Source organism: Ursus americanus, chromosome 29 (genome assembly GCF_024610735.1).
Source record: "Ursus americanus isolate L20-20 chromosome 29, mUrsAme1.1.p, whole genome shotgun sequence".
Lineage (NCBI taxonomy): Eukaryota > Metazoa > Chordata > Mammalia > Carnivora > Ursidae > Ursus > Ursus americanus.
The window spans coordinates 3246409-3260769 of NC_142155.1; the positions used below are offsets into that span (position 1 = coordinate 3246409).

General features: G+C 37.9%; 1 long non-coding RNA gene across 2 annotated transcripts in view; it reads right to left on the reverse strand.

Annotated features, from left to right (window-relative positions):
• The window catches only part of LOC123796757 (uncharacterized), a 291862-nt gene that overhangs the window by 156126 nt on the left and 121375 nt on the right, over positions 1-14361 (reverse strand). For both annotated transcript variants that reach the window (XR_015722231.1, XR_015722232.1), the window contains exons 4-5: positions 9211-9273; positions 4747-4861 (exon numbers count right to left, since the gene is read on the reverse strand). This is a non-coding gene — a long non-coding RNA (uncharacterized LOC123796757). The remainder of the gene's footprint in view (positions 1-4746; positions 4862-9210; positions 9274-14361) is intronic.

The window sequence follows — 14361 nt, forward strand, 5'->3', positions numbered from 1 at the left end:
AACTCAAGGCAATATGAAGTGCTTTAGTGGCTGGCATGGCCCGTGCTTGGGCCAGCTGAAGGTGCCAGGCATCTGAAAGGCATCAGGGTGCCTCCGGGGAGAGTAGGGTGGAAGCAATAAAGACCATGTCTGCCAACTTCACAGCTTTGCCTCTCACTAGCTTTATTACTCACATAAGCAAAGCTGAGCCTCAGGATCTGGATGCAAACTCACTGAGCTCTTCTGTAACATTCCAGTACTGCTAACAGAGTCATCAGTGTCTCCAAGGAGGGCTCAGAAGTGATGTGATCTTAAAACACAAATATAGACCTATACTGGCTACCTAGCACAGTTCATAGTGTACCTTAAGACCCTGCTGATCACTCACTAACAGAACTTGTGGAAATAATTTGTCTTGGAGCTTTGGTTTCCTCCTGTTTTGCCTGGGGATAATAATATGTATTTTAAAGTTTGTTTTGAAGATTAAGTGAGATACTTCTAGAGAGTGTTCTAATTCATATCAAGCCTTCTACAATTATTAATTTCCTTCTTGCTCTTTCAACCACCATCACATGCCTTGCCTTAACTTGGATGAAAGCTCTGAAGTATTCACCATGGTTAATGGTAATTATAGTCTCCTTTATTCCTTACTGTTTATTATTTTGAAACCACATGTTGTCTAGGGTAGACCATGATGTTGCCATGAACCACATGTAGCTGTTGATAAACTTTGATTAATACTTTGGTGTCATGAGTTTTTAGAAGTTTAAAAATTCAATGGAGTTATCTTTAATAAGCAAATAGAGTCTAAGTTTGTTTTAAACTGTTCCCCTTTTCATTGAAAAGCATACCACTTAGATACAATTAAATTTTTCTGAAAAATCTCAACCAATTTTGCATATACTTTATTCCAACTACTAATGATAATAAAAAGTGTTTAAAATGTTAATTTTTTAATCTTTAGAAGAATAAACAAAGATATTTATTTAGGAGAGAGAGAGAAGTGGGATTTTCCAGGTTGTCCAAATAAGAAAACTCATTTTTTAAAATAGAAAGTGGCTATTTCATGTTCCTTCTCAGAGGGAATGGTTTGGATCCCCTAGAAGAACAATCAGTTTATGTTTTCTAAAAATGAAAAATGTTTACGTTTGCACTGTTTAGGGTATGTCTACTTAAATCTAATGATTCAGGTGATGTTTTACTTGTGAATTTAGAGTATTTCATTCCTTCTTAAGGGTCTTCTTTTTCTTTTCAGTGCCTGAAAGGAGATAAGACTTGGTTTCAAATTATTCTACTAAAGATTACTTTCTGGTTGGTAATTTTGCTCTTGGATTTAGGGATTCCTATGCTAAGGTATGCTAAGATATGAGATGGCCTTTACATTTCCAGATTTAAAAGGTTTATCTAACAAAAACAGGGGCATGTTAAGATGGGGTGATGTTATCACAATATCATTCTTTTGGGCTCTCTTTCTTTGGAAAATACTGACTTCCCTCCCTAAGGGGCAGGCTCTGATGGGCATTCCTGGCTAACACAGGAACTGGGAAAAGCACCACTAGACTAACTAGACTACCTGTGTTAATATATAGTAGCCAAAAAGTATGTCACAAAATCAAGTTGTGATACCAAGTTAAAATATTTTGGCAGATGGAGTGAGACTGTTTCAACTGGCTGGGCCATAAGAAATTACATATCTTTGTATTTCTTAAGTCATTTCCTTCTATTTACATTTAAATTGTAGGAATGGCATATGTCTGCAAAGACCCTTCTGGGCCTCCTGGGTAAAACTAGTCTGTTTCTGTTTTCAAAGAAAAGCAGGGTTGTAGAATGTTTATTTTCCTGAAGACAATTTGGAAGGTAGAATGCTGGCTGTGCTAATAATGGTTTACTCTAAAATTTCTATTGCTCTTGTCAAAAAAAAAAAAAAAAGCCTCAAATTTAAAATAGAAATCTAAGTTTATAGTAGGTGATTTTAGTATGTTTCTAAATCAAAATATGTCATAAAAAAAAACCACCCCAAACTGAATAATGATTTGGAAGGCTTCATTGGTCACCATAGTACGTAGTTAAGTAGTAGTTAACTGGCCTGTGCTGGTTACCAGTCAATCGAATTTGAAGGGGTAGTTCAGGTCATTAGGTACTAGAAGTGCAAAATTGGAAAACATCTCTCATGTATAGATCAGAAGTGCTGAACATTGCTTGTTTCTTTCTATTACAGTTTGGACATATCCTCTTTCAACAAGTCTGCTGAGTTGTACCCCAGCACCTCTCTGATAAGAGGCTCACATTCCTCAGAGTTTCTTACAGACTTCATATTGTACTTACCACCCCCCGCCCTTTTCTGAAATGGTATGAGATTTTTAGCTGTTGGAGAAAATGTGAGAAAGGCAAGAGTGACAACATGAATTTCCAAAATCCTGTGAAGTCTTGTTCTAAATGAGTAAATGAGTTGGGGACATCCAAACTATTTCCTGATTCTATTGCCATTTCTATTCTCTTGATTTTACTGAAATAGAACCACTGATTGAGAGTCTGGCTGGAAACACTCAGAGACTTGATACTCCATAAACAGTCTTAGTCTGTTTGGGTTATTATAACAAAGTCATAGACTGGGTGGCTTATAAACATAGAAATACATTTCTCACAATTCTAGAGGCTGGAAATCTGAGATCAGAGGGCTAGCATGGTCAGGCTTTGGCGAGGGACCAATTCTGGGATACAGAAAGAGTTAGCTAGCTTTCTGGTCTCTTCATATAAGGACACTAATTCCATTCATGAGGACTCCGCTTTTATGACCTAATCTCCTCTCTATGCCCCACTGCAAATACTATCACATTGGGGAGTAGGTTTCAGTTTATGAATTTTGGGGAGATGCAGTCTATAATAAGCAGCTTCCCGCTTCTGGTGCTTTAGCATGTTTGCGGAATGGGGATGGGCTATAGTACCTTGATATTGTTCATACATATTTTCTTTAGAAAATTTTAGAGAAATGTGCTTCAACCACTGAAAACATATTAAAAACCATATGTCTATGTTTACTGAAGGCCTAATATGTGTAAAGAAGACACGATTTTTGCCCCGTGGACCTTCCATTCTAGCAGCATTTCACCATAGATAATGGGACAGCAGCCTCTTCAACCTTTCCATAATGCTTATAGTGGGAACCACTAGCAGAACTAAAATGTCTCAGATTGGAGAAAAAATGAATAAGAAGATAGGAGTAGAAAGAAAAAAAGAATAAAAAGAAATGTGTGCTTAGTGAGCAGAGGTAGGGATAGGGAGAAAGGCATAAGCAATTCTGTTGGGAGCCACTCAGTGGCCCAGACCACCCAGCCCTAAGTACACACTGACCATTGTTACAACAATTTACACCATTTAAAAGGTAAGATCCTGCCCCCTCCTAACATGTCAGGGAGCTGATATTATCAGTTTGGGCCAGTTACCCTGAGTCAGACTCAGTTGAATTGCTGAAAGAAAGCAGCAGGCTTTTGACTGCCAGTCTAGACTATACTTTCCCCCTTTTATGGCTCATTATAAAAACATTTGTGCTGACCTGCAAGCTGATAAGTGCCAACTGGAGTCAACTCACTTGAGAGGAAAATTATTTATGATTACAATTTGGCGGCAAGGCTTCTTAGCATTTCTTTTACCCTGAATCAAGAATTGGAATTAAGGCCAAAAATTGTATTTTCTCACCTCTGTGGGAAAGACCTTTAGTAGCTTTACTGGATCACAGTAGATCCTGTCTTTAAGACACATCTCAAAAGCTGCTGCTTAGCTTTTTTCAAATCATACACTGTCCTTGCTGCCTAACTCATCTTCCCACTAAACGCATTTCTTGACACATTTTCTCTTTTCTTTAAAAACTCTCTTCTGGTCTGTCTGGGTTATGTATTGACCTATTTATTTTGTGTGTGGGTGGTTTCTGTGACTCCTCCTAGCTCAAAAATTTAATGACTGAATCTAGATTTTCAGCTCTGAGCATAATGGAAATCCTTACCACAATACATATGCACCTGTTTCACTTCCAAAGCCCATCTGAGTTTGCGTATCTGTGGTTGTTTAGCTCAGGAGACTGGATTGTACTAGTGAGGCCTAGGTTATGGTTTTGGTGTGTAGGTGCCAGTTAGCACACATGTCCTGCACGCCAGACTGTACTCGGAACCCAGACAGGTACTCTGCACATGTATGGCCATGGTCCTGGAGGACCAGATGAGAGAATGCAGGCAAATCTGAGTAATCTGTCATCATAAAAACAACTCAGTTGTAAGCCTTCTTGATGAGGTGTCTCATCTTGGTAGCAACTTCTTTGCATATGAATGTGAGTGCATAAATATGTGGTGGATGCATCTGCAAGTTTTTAAAGTGAGAACTTGACAGGTTTGGGCTAGTCCCAGAAAGCAGACTAGGCAAAATTACCGTGGTGCCAGTACACAGGGTGGAGTTTCCATAAGAGTTAGGCCACTGCTGCTCCATTTCCTGCCTCTTCAGCCATGGAAAAAAACAAGCTGCAGTTTTCTTCATTAACCATTGTATAAATGACTCTGTGTCCTCAGGGGTGGTCAGATCCAAAGGACTCTGTGGAAGGGACTTCTGTGGCCATAAAGAATCATCATGGTTTGGGTATATACCTTGTGGCCAGTTACCACATGGAGAGAAAAGAAACAAAAGGGAACATTCTTACCCTTTAGAGGGTTGGTGGAAAGACTTCAAAACAAGTGAAGACACAAATAAGTCAACAATGAAAACAGGAGGAAATATACTTACCTAAATAAAATTAGACACATGTAGCCAAGTAGTCTCATCCATGGATAACTTCACAGTCAAAGTAATTCTTGAGCAGAGTTTTGAAGATACATCCAATCTACTAGGAAGGATATTCCTGCAAAGAGGTTAGACATGAATGGTGTTTACTTTGTAGGTTGTACAGAGGAGCACAAAGTGTGAGCTGCGGAAATGCATTTTACCAGTGCCATGGCCTGCCTCCTCTTAAAAACCAAACAAAATCTGTCCTTAAACTTAACCTTTTGTATCTAGTGATGCCCTAATCCCCTCATGAAGACTGTACATGAATATCCTAGTTCTTTTTCTGGACACAAGGTAGCATTGTATTTCTCTGCCTTCTGTGACCATATGACTTATGTTGGCCAGTAAAATAAGAATGAAGTGTCAAGTATTGCTTCCAGGAAAAAGTACTTAGCTGTCATTGGGTAGTTCTTTTTCTTGTTGCAACAATTGCAAATGCATGTGTTGAGTGGAATCCCCTGATGACCTACGTTAGACATGTAGTACAATCAAAAATAAACCTTTGTTGTGTCGAGCCACTGAAATGTGAAAGCTGTTCCAGCAGCATAACCTAGCCCACCTTGGGTGATTCAAATGTTGTATTTTCTCCATGTCTGGCCTTGCTTTGACTCCTCAACTCCCTACAGTCTGATTTCTATGCCTAACATTTGAATGAAACTGTTGTGGAAGGTAACAGAACTGCCATATATACTGATAATTTCAGGCTTACTGTTTTTAATACTGTTTTAATCTTAAAACTCTCTTCTCCCTTGATTTCAATGACATCAGTCTTTTGACTCACCTTTTAGATCACTGATTATGTGTTTTAGACCTAAAACCCAAATAAATCTCATTTGCTTTCCTGGTTTTTAATTAATATGTATGTAACTATTAGGCTGATGACTCCTAAATAGGTACTATATCTATATCTATCTATCTATCTATCTATCTATCTATCTATCTATCTATATCTCAATATATAATAGATTCTGGACTGGTCCTATATCAATCCATTCTCCATGCAGCTTTTGGAGAAATCTTTCTAAAATACAAAAATTATCACGTTCAGTCCTCTTACATAAAACCTTTGATGTCACCTCATTGTACTGGAGTGAAAATCCAAAAGCTATGAGAGCTTTTAGTAAGCTGTCCCTTACCCAACAGAAGGGTTTCATGACCTACCACACATGCTTTATACTTTGGCTACATGCTGTTTCTCCTTTACTTCCCTGAACTATGTTCTTTCTTTGTGCCCTTATACATCATGCTGTTCCCTGAGTATGGACTTCATTCACCTTGATAATGTCTCTCTTTTTGTTGTTGTACTTAAAACAAACAAGCAAAGAACAAACAAACAAAAAAAACATGGAGCCTAACGTGGGGCCTAAACTCAAGACCTTGAGATCAAGACCTGAGCTGAGATGAAGAGTAGGACGCTCGACCGACTGAGCCACCCAGGCGCCCCTTGAGCTTTGCTTTTAACTGAAGAAGACTTGGGAACCATTACAGAAATTTAAGAAGGTGATAACATCCAGATGATACTTGCAGAGAGTAATTAGAATGGAAGGGAATCGGCATATGAAATTTTTCAAGGATGGTGTGAAATCTGTTATTGATAGTAAAATGGGGAGGTAATAAGAAGCTATAGGATTATGGCTTTTGATTCCCCAGAATTTAAGTTTTTACAATTCTCACTATAGCTCATGCCTACTATATTTAATGCTGGTATAAAGTGTCAAAGGCAGAAAATTATTAAATACTTTATAAGTCCAATAGAAGGGAAGACAACCTGTTTATAGAGGTAAACATTTAAGCCTTTAATTTTAATCTTAGTCTTCCAGAGGTTTTTTTTTAACATTAATGTTAAACTTAATTTTGACATTTATGAAATGATCAAAGATACTTATCCTATATGTAATATGTCTCTGGTTTTCTTTCTTATTCTCTTTACTAGAAAGTCTAGTCACTTCTCTTATTCTATTAACTATCCTTGACTATTTTATTTTACTGTGTGTGTGTGTGTGTGTGTGTGTGTGTGTGTGTGTGTGTCAATGGAATGTCTAGAATCCTGGAAATGGAGAAAGGGTGATTGAGTGTGGTTGGCTCTTACTAGAATCATACAAGTGGGTGAGGAATAAACCTCCCAACACTTTTTGGGCTCTCAAATCCTTTGTCCTCCCAATTCCTTCAGGGCTGGCAGCTTGCTTATCTTTAGCAAAAGCTAGGCATAATTTCAAATGTCACATTGCAGAGAAATCACTCTCTCTGTCACCAGAAAAGAGAGAGACAGAGGAAAGATGCTTTTTTGTATCTGGAACCTGGCACTGTCAGCCATTTGGAATTTGTCTCCCAGACTGTCTGGCCTTGGCTTGGAGAAGGCAGGGTTGCTGTGTAGCACAAGGAGGTGCAAAAACAAACATGGGCACAAAACCAAATACTTGACTGCAAGAAATGTTCTGAAAGTTATAAAAGTGAAATACTACTTCCAGCTGTCACTTTATGCAAGGATTAAGTTGAGCTCAAGGGGCTGCAGAGATGAAGGAAGAAAGTGAATTATTCATGATAGTACCTATGCAAGTTGCAAAAGATGCCTGGGTTTTCTGCTGCTGGATTACTCGTGATCCCTTTGTCTATTCATCTACATTCTCACTCATTCACTGTCTTTATGTGTATATTTGAAGACATGTTGTTGCTGCTTAGGTGATGGCAAAGCTTCATATTCTTTCCTTCCTTTTTTTTAAAAATTTTTTAAATTTATTTTTTATTATGTTATGTTAGTCAGCATACAGTACATCATTAGTTTTTGATGTAGTGTTCCGATTCATTGTTTGCTTATAACACCCAGTGCTCCGTGCAATACGTGCCCTCCTTAATATAGCCAAGAGCACTCTGCCCACTGGTCACCCTTTCTTTAGCACATGTTGACCCTTGTGGTAGCTCCTTCTTAGACTCATGATCTGCACTAAGCACTGTTGTTGAAATGAACACTACCATCCAATGATCAGAGTGTAAGTCCATTGATCACAATTGAGTGCATATTAAGATTTTGATTGATAGAGTGTGCTTAGACAGATGTGTTCCCACCACTGTTTTCTAGCCATTGATATCTATAATGTACAGCCCTTCTTCAGATTGTTCTATCAAAGGTAGTCCTCACTGGCTCAATATCCATAAACTGATTACATAACATCATCATCCATGTCCATACATGACCACAACCAGTGTCAGTATCTGGGAGGGTCTTTCAATTGACTCAGTATTTCCTCATTTCAAGGCCAGTTCAGAAGCGTGTAGCAGAGACAAAGAAAGTGATTTAGCCACAATTTGCACTGCCCCAATCCTATATCTAGCTTTCATTTTTAACATGGCAGTTGCTGCCTAAAACTCATATAGATGTGTTACTTGTTTTCAGGGAGTGGGATAGGGAGGACTTACTTTCAAATATTGCTTAAGAACCCAAGTTTTTCTCCCTATAATCTAGCTTGCTAAAACAAGATCTTGTCTGAAATCTAGTATTTCTCAAACTGATTGCCTTTATTAGACTTTGATTATTCATGACTGACTGCAGGAACTTTTGAAGCACATGCTTAACTTATTCCTGCCCTGAGAGAAACACTTCCACATGTGGATTTGAAAGCCATGCACTGGGAGGAAAATAGGCTAATCCGATCATAAACCATGGAGCCCTCCTAAAACTGTGTAAACACGGACAGAGGTATTTCTCAAAGTCCAAGCCAGAAGGAAGGCAGCATTTTGTGAGGTATGTGAACATTCATTCAAATTCAAAGCCTTCATTCAGCCTGCGGAATTCATACTGAGCAGTATGTCTCATCCTCTGCCAGCCAGCACCGAGCGTAATATTCTGAAAAATTAAATATTTTTGCTAATGGTGTTGTTCCTTAGCTATTTAAAAATATTTTCTAATAAAGGAAAATGTCAAGCCATGTCAAGAGTAATATTTTATGCTATTCAGCTATTAAAATCTTGAGCTGTGTAATGAAACTCTTAAACTCATCATAACTTTCGTCATTCTGTGTTAACGGTCATACTGTACAAGGGCTGAGAGCTACCCTTTGTCCTTTGCTTATAAATAAAATATAGTACGTGTTAATTATATAGGCTCCTTGTGTTTTGTTTCAAATTTTATCTTGACAGTATTAAATTTATTTTAAAAAATTTTTCAGGAAGAAATTATCAAACAGCACTGTGATGTGAGAACACTAAAAGAAGGAGAAGCAGAGTTATATTTTTATCACAGAAGAGTACTGTAAATAACTTCACACTCATGAGTCAGAGATGTCCTCAGTGAAGAGCTTGCACTTGTGAAAAAATGAAATGTCTGCAATACTCACAAGGGAGGCTATTCATTTTGAGCAAAAGTGAGGGAAATTAAGGCTGATGGATTATGGATAAAATAGTAGCTAATAAGATCTATTTTGTACTTACTATGTGCCAGGCACTGTGCTAAGTACTCTTCTGGCTTGAAATTATCTCATCTTCCAAACACTCCTAGGAGATATAGATGCTATTGTTATTTCCATTGTATAGTTACAAGATCTGAGGCACAGATGAATTTAAATAATCAAGAGTATGGGCAAAATTTGTAGGGCAAGGGAACAGGTTTTGTTTTGGGAATGTAACATTCTTGTATCTTGAGATTCTTGTTGGCTTTATTATAAATCACTTATGAAGATTTTTTTAAAAAGATTTTATTTATTTATTTGACAGAGAGAGAGACAGCCAGCAAGAGAGGGAGCATAAGCAGGGGGAGTGGGAGAGGAAGAAGCAGGCTCATAGCGGAGGAGCCTGATGTGAGGCTCGATCCCAGTACTCTGGGATCACACGCTGAGCCAAAGGCAGACACTTAACAACTGCACCACCCAGGCGCCCCATGAAGATGGTTTTTCAATGATTGCTATCCATTTGGATGGTCTTCCTGTTACACAGAATTATGCTGCCTTGCAAATTTTGTTGAGGCCAGGAATTCTTTAACTTTGTTCTTTGGATCTCTAAGGGTCCTTGAAACACTTTTAGGGTGTCTGCGGGTCAAAATTATCTTCATAACAATTCTAAGCATTATTTGCATTTCTCACTGTGTTACATTTGCACTAATGGGGAAAAACAATGGTGAATAAAACTGCTGGTGCCTTAACACAAATCAAGGCAGTGGTTCCAAACTGTACGAGGGGTCAGTGTATTCTTCTCCACCAAATAGTCACAATAAACAAACAAACAATTTTTTAAAAAGCAGCTTCACTTAAATTGCCCTTGCTGAAGCAGCATAAATTACTAAATTTATTGTCTTGACCCGAGTACACACCTTTCTGGTATTCTATGAGAGGTGCCTGTACATTATTTCTGCTACATATCAAAATATGGTGGTTATCTCCGGGGGAAGCATTTCTGCAATTAATTGGGTTGTGGGCTGAACCAGTCACTTGTCCCATGGAACGCTAGTTTTTTATCTGATAGAATGTCTGACAGACAGACTATGGTAGCTCAGAATTGGGTATACATTTTTTCAAAAATGAACAAAGTGAGCCTGACTCTTCAAGGAAGATAACTGACAATATTTGCTGTCAATGATAAAATACAAATTTTAAAGCAATACCCAGAATTTTGGAAAACATATCCACCAGCATGAGCTTGAAATCTTCCTAATACTTCAAGACTTTCTTATGCGACTGTAGTCTCATAGATAAGTGTGATTTTTTTAAAGTTACTGTAATCAAAGAACTGTAAATGATTAATGCATTATGTTGTAAAATCATACATGAGTAATAGATCCATTCAAAATGCAAGATATACCAATGGACTTTAGTGTAACAGAATATGAAAAGTTCATTGATAATATTTCAAATTTCACATTGCAACTAATCTTTAAGAAATTACTACTAGTTGTTTTTAGTAGAATGGTGGAAGAATATCCATAATTCTCGGAAAGGTTTTTAGAATACTAAGGAGGGCACGTATTGCATGGAGCACTGGGTGTTATACACAAATAATGAATCATGGACCATTACATCAAAAACAAAGGATATACTGTATGGTGTCTAACATAACATAATAAAAATTATTATTAAAAAAAAGAAAGGTTCTTAGAATAAATTTCCCTTTTCTATCTACATTCCTGTATGAGGCTGGATTTTCTTATATACTTCAATTAAAATAACATACCCCAGATTAAACATAGATATAAATGTGAGAATCCAGCTTTCTTCTGTTAATCTAGACATTAAAGAGATTCACATTGAAAAGTAAAAAAATTGCATTCTTCTCACTAAATTGTGTTTGGCTTTAAAACAATTATTTTTATAAAGATGCATTTAATTTCTAATACCTTAAATATTGATAGATATTACATTCATACCAAAAGGTCTTTTGGGTTTCTAATTTTTAAGAGTTTAAAGAGTTCAGAACTGAAATGTCTGTAAACCTCTGTTCTTGGAGAAAAAAACCCACATGAGAGAAGAGCCTACCTGCTCGTAAAGACGGTTAGAGGGAAGACATTCGTGTGGGATGTCAATGAAATGAAGGTAATAACATGGTGCAGCAGGGCGGCGGATCAGGGCCAGCCAGCAAAATGGATTAGATTGTCTACGTTTTATTTTAGTTTAGTAAGGAAACTTTTCCTAAAGTGATTTTTAAAGCAATAGTACTAGCTTGTTCTCTCTCTCAAGACATTTTGTTTTTATAAAATTACAGCCTGGAAAACACACTATGTGTTTAGTCTGAGTAGGTAGCCTGAGTTGTTTGTTAAATACCAGATCTCAGATTTGTGGCTGTTCCTCAAAAATAACTACACGACACCGGCAATTAAATTTATGTATCATTTTGATTATTTATACTTTAGTGAATCAAAGGAGGTAAATAGTGGTCTGCAGCTGAGCACTTCCATCAGCATTTCTTCAGCAAGCCTTTTAGATTCCCTCCATCATAGGGCTGGATATAATGCACAATCTTCCCATTCAACAGTCTGGAGGGCACTGTCATCCACGCTACTCCCATCCCAACATCCGTCCCTTTCTGCAGTTACTTGAGTGTCGTCGCATTGCAAACATGCCCTTTGAGCCAGGAAGGGCAGGCATGTTTTAGTCTCAACTCTTTTCACATTGTTCTGTCTTTTTACTTAAGATATTGTTGATCATTCAGCATGAGGGTTTCTTCAGCCCTGCCTCTCAGAGTTCCACGGTGTCAGATGCAAACATGAGATTGCACTGAATGGGGTACGCAGTTGATGGTCTGGTAGGGAGATTACTGAATAGGAGGGCTCTCTCCCTTTCACTGGTGCTCCTGCTCCAGCTGTTTTGACTTTTCTTCACGTGATGAACACGTCTTTAATTCAGTCTTGCTGACTAAATGGGATGGGTAACTTCTAACCTGCCTCGGAAGATAATCTTCAGGGACAAGGAACTGTGCATTAGATAGGTGTGAACTAAATCATGTCTAAGGTCCCCTCCCACATTTAACATTTGGTGGCTCCTAGATTACTCTGCCCATTAAATGAAAAATAGCTAAATGATGGTGGAGGAGAACTTTTAAAATAACTGGGGGTGACTATATTTGGCCTGAGCCTCCTCATTTGAAAGGCTGAAGTGGGGGAAGCTCGGCTTTTCCAGTATAATAGTGCTAATGAATATCCACGTCACGACATGCCACATAACAAACTTAAACCACACCACTGCTTGTCATCTCTAAAAATGAAAAAGTAAACCGCATTTTGAAGCAGACTCGGTGGGAACAATCAGGTATTCTGGGGAATCTCTGAGTAATTTGGTTTGAATTAATGGAGATAAATAAGCTAGTGGGGCTTGGAAACTGCAAATCAAACCAAGAAATAATTTAGGTTTAAGAAAGGAGTTAGGCTGCACATTTTAAAAAAACTGTGTTTTTAAATCTGTCTCTAGATCTTTGTCATCAATAACAGTAAAAACCTCCTTGATATATTGAAAAAAACACGTTTAATATCATTGGAAATTCTGTACAATTAGGAAAAGCTGACCGGTGCTCTATGTTGAGAAAGATTTTGAGGCTGAGTTTGGATCAGAGGGAAAGAATATCATGTCTGAATAATAACTGTAATAATGAATAATGATAATAATTATAGGTAATTCTCCCTTTAGTTTGGGCTGAGTATTATTATCCCTATTTTACCCATGAACTGAGTGTAGACAGGTTAAAAAACTTGCCAGTAATACATGGTGGAGTTGGGATTCAAATACTAAATCCCTTTGAAAGACTACTAGTCACCGTGATTCTGTGGATAAATTATGATTTCTTAGGACCTTCATTTTCTCATTTCTAAAGTTTTGGACCGCATTGCTTTCTAAACTCCCTTTCAACTCAAATATACTTTTGTCTCTGAATAGTCCACTCAAATGCCTCATACTCTGGCAATCTTGCCCTCCTTTCGATCCCTGGAATATTTATCATCATTTGGCCATTCAGTGCTATGCTGGGAATTGCACTGCTGGTTATATTATCCTTTTATGTGTTTAAATCCTGTTTCTCCACATACATAGGAAATGCTTTGAGAAGAGGGATGTTTTCATGTCCCCCACAGTGATTAGCATAGTATCTTCCACATGGTAAAATTAATAAATATTGGTTGATTGTTTGACATGACCCAGACCACCATGCTGTACTATATTTTAATAGGTTGAACCTAGTATTTGCCACAGATCGAGGGGCAGTCTTATAGTCATTTCTGAGTCAGTATTATCTGGTGTATGCTAGATTTTGTGATCTAGAATTGAAGGTGCACTCTATCCCACAGCCAATGCTCCTTGCCCTTCTGACCGTTATGAATGCCTGTTTATCTTCTTGCCTTCATCAACAGCAACTATTGATTTAGCAGCCTGACTTAAGACATTCCGAATATATACTCAATGAAGGCTTTCTTTCACTATTATTTTTCTGTGGAGGGTAAAATGCTGTCTTGTTTTTCCAGTTCTCCTCCTAAGTGTGATGATTTAGATGTTCCTGCTGTTAACTGGCCGCTTTTCCATTTCCTTCTAGCATTGAGTGCCCCAGACTTCTCCACAGAAGCCACTAATGAGTTTCTTGCCTTTCAGGCCCCCGGTTCATTAATAACATAGAATTTCAGCAATGCCTGATGTTCTGGACCTTATCCTTTCTCTTTCGTTCCATTATAAAACAAACAAACAAAGGAAAACTTTATTTGCTACAGTCTCTAACTATGTCTTGTCTGCTTTAAGATCCTGAAACTGAGTTTATGCAAGAAGCTTGGACCCAGCTTTTCATTTGGGCTAAAAGCTTACGGATTTGACCCCAACTTTCAAAATGAGTATGCCTTCTTCATTTTCTGTTTTTCTCTATCCACGTTCAGTCTTTTTCAATGGTACTTCATGCTTCTAAGTGTGCTTCTTCCTTCTTCCTAATTAATATTGACCAACTTCCCAAGTATATAGGGAACAATTCTAGGGACTGTGTGCATGGAACACAGAAATGAAAATGTTCCTGCCCCATCCCTTCTGCTTGACTTCTGGCTCTAAATGATGCCATTCATTCTACCCGCCTGCTGGCCCTTACACAACTTTCTCTCATTCAGACAGTGCCAAACAAGCATCAATGCCC